The sequence below is a fragment of the Trachypithecus francoisi genome, unplaced genomic scaffold, assembly GCF_009764315.1.
Source record: "Trachypithecus francoisi isolate TF-2019V2 unplaced genomic scaffold, Tfra_2.0 Lachesis_group12, whole genome shotgun sequence".
Lineage (NCBI taxonomy): Eukaryota > Metazoa > Chordata > Mammalia > Primates > Cercopithecidae > Trachypithecus > Trachypithecus francoisi.
In genome coordinates, this window is record NW_022681457.1 from 84,008,275 (window position 1) to 84,011,281 (window position 3,007).

Here is a 3,007-nt window from a genome sequence, read left to right on the forward strand (position 1 = left end):
TAACAGTATTTTCCAGTGGAGGAAGACTATTGGATTTCAGGCATAAAACAATGCAGAAAAAATCCCAAGGCATCACAGGGAAAGGGAGATAACCTCTGACTCTGGTTTCCCGTGTTTCAGGCCAGGAAGAGCAAGGGGAGAAAAAGATTTGTCCATGGAAACAAGTACTCATGCTCTAAAGGACAATTTCATTTGAACCCATTAATTTCCTTTTCATGCAAAATTTTAAAGATAAAGCAACATAAAATATGGGGACAAAGAAAAGGGAGAAGGTCTTCAAGGAGAATTTGTGCCTTTAAGTTTTTACTGGTACCTCAGTCCTTCAGCCTGGAGCTACTCAAAGATGAATCATGAAAAAGAAAGAAAACTTTATTTCAAACAGGTTCAGTAGTATATGTGTGTGCTACAGCAAAGGCTGGTTGTAGCAAAGTTTCATTTCAAACCGTATGACTTGGGCTGGGCAAGGTGGCTCACGCCTGTAATCCCAGCACTTTGGGAAGCCAAGGTGGGCTGATCACCCTGAGGTCAGGAGAGACCAGCCTGGCCAACATGTTGAAACCCCATCTCTACTAAAAATACAAAAATTAGCCAGGTGTGGTGGCACGCGCCTGTAATCTCAACTACTTGGGGGGCTGAAGCAGGAGAACCGCTTGAATCCAGGAGGCAGAGGTTGTAGATCACACCACTGCACTCCAGCCTGGGTGACGGAGCCAGACTCAAAACAAAAACAAACAAACTGCATGATGTATAATTTTGACATTATTGGGAATACTTAACTTCTGCCAAAATGTAGATTCAATCCAACATTATGCCAATTTTTATATTAATTGTAGTCCCTAAGCTAAGTTTTCATAAGCACAAAAAAAACAAAAAACAAATGAGAATAACCTTACAGCTACCTACTAAGGTAACAAACTGTGAAATCAATTCCCCAATATCGCTTTGAAAATAAACCCCCCGGTTGTTAAGAGAAATTCCAACTTCCAACTCCATCCAAATGTATTATTTAACTGGTATTCTTCAGTCATCATCTACTGGTGGCTTGATTGTCACTGCTCTTCTCATCTGACCGTAACCAATTAATCACCAGTGTTTTTCAACTTTTTGGCTAAGGGCAATTTTTTTCTCCTACCTCTGTGCACACTGGATTGGTCAAAACAATTTTACCCAACTCGGCCTTGACAGCACTAAGTCAACAGGGATCCTATGTTCACCATGAGCACTTCATTCTTAGACAGCTTTTGCACCTTTACTGCTTTCTTGTCTCCTTCAGTGTGTACACCTAGAAGCCGTCTAAGCAGGAAATAGGAAATTTCCACTTCTGTGAATATCTCAGGTAAGGCTCGGACAGCACCAAGTACTTGCCCCACCATTCTGTCTGTCCGGCACAAAGTGGGATCAATTTTTGTTCCAACTCCAATAAGACTGCCTGGGGCAGAATATTGCAGATCATTATGCTCTGCAAAAAGTGATACAATTTTGGAAAAGATTGGTTTACACATGAATTTTACTTCACTATATTTGGAAACAATACCAGCTGTTACTTCTATCTCCTGATCCACCTTTAATACTCCTTTTGGAATACTACCACCAGCTACATGCACCCCCCCTTAAGGTCATCAACTTCACAGCCAGGTTTGTTGACATCAAAGAATCTAATAACAATAAGTTGGGACTCTGAAGTGAAGTCTCTTGGTGGTACTGGAATTTTCTTTACTATGTACTCACAAACAACTTCAATATTGTATTTCAGCTGAGCTGAAATTGGAATAATGGGAGTTCCCTCTGCTACTGTACCTTGGACAAATGCAAGGATCTGCTCGTATTGTTCTTTTAGCCTGACTTCCTTTTAACAAATCAATTTTATTTTGTAGAATCAAATTATGCTTCAGTTTCATGATCTCTATAGCAGCCAGGTGTTCAGATGTCTAAGGCTGAGGGCAAGATTCATTACCAGCTATCAACAGAAGAGCTGCATCCATCACTGCTGCACCTTTCAGCATAGTAGCCATCAAAATATTGTGGCCAGGACAGATAAACAAAGGAAACGTGTCTAATTTGAAGTTCCTTTTGGTCCTTGGAATGTCTGTAGGAAACTCATCAGGTGTACTGCCCCCACAAGATCTGTAACATTCTGGCCGAGGGCAACTTGAGTCATCAAGTTTATAAATCTTAGCATTAGCACATCCAAGCTTGACTGTAATATTTCTTTCTAGTTCATTTTTGAGCCTGACAGTGTGAACTCCAGAAACAGCTTTGACAACTGTGGATTTCCCATGAGCCACATGACCAATTGTACCTATATTAATGGTGGCTTGTCTGCTGATAACTTCGTGTGAAAATGGCGTCAACTTGGTAACACCCAAGGTGGTGAGATCCTGGCGGGAAAGATGCAGCTGCCTCAGAGTCACTCCAGCTTTTCCGCCCGCCATCTTGCCAGAAGAGGAAGGAAGTCCCAAACTATCTTCTAACTGCCACCTCCACGCGCATACAATATCTGAATCTCCTCTGTTCCTCATCTCATTGAAGTATCACCATTTACCCCATCCCCAAAACCTGTGTCAGCCTTAACTACTTCGTCTTCTCTCATTCCCAATTATACACAGATCCATAGTGTTCTATATGTTTTAGATACATATTTGGGAGTGTCTGTATTCTTTATATCCTTTTTTACCTATACAGCCAAGTTCCATTGCATTTTATTTCAAAGTTATATTTCAAAGTTAAGTTCACTGAATGCTACCTAATTACACAGACTAACTGATACCTTTATTGTCAAACAAATCCAAAGATTCCTTGATCTATCATTCTTTTTGGTCACCTAGCACCTTTAAGTAACCTTCTTATGTCTGGCAATTCTTCACCTTATGAACCTCTGTGTCCCCAAGATAGAAGCCAGATTTGTTCCTCGGTTCCCCTTGTTGCTTGGGCTGACAAATCAAATGCACTCATACAAGTCTTTAATTTGGAAGCTGGTGGCTGGAAATAGTAAAGATGGCCACAGAGA

General features: G+C 40.9%; 1 pseudogene; it reads right to left on the minus strand.

Annotated features, from left to right (window-relative positions):
- Positions 1-1,059: 1,059 nt before the first annotated feature.
- Positions 1,060-2,449, minus strand: LOC117092790 (annotated as a pseudogene).
- Between the last annotated feature and the right edge of the window lie 558 nt (positions 2,450-3,007).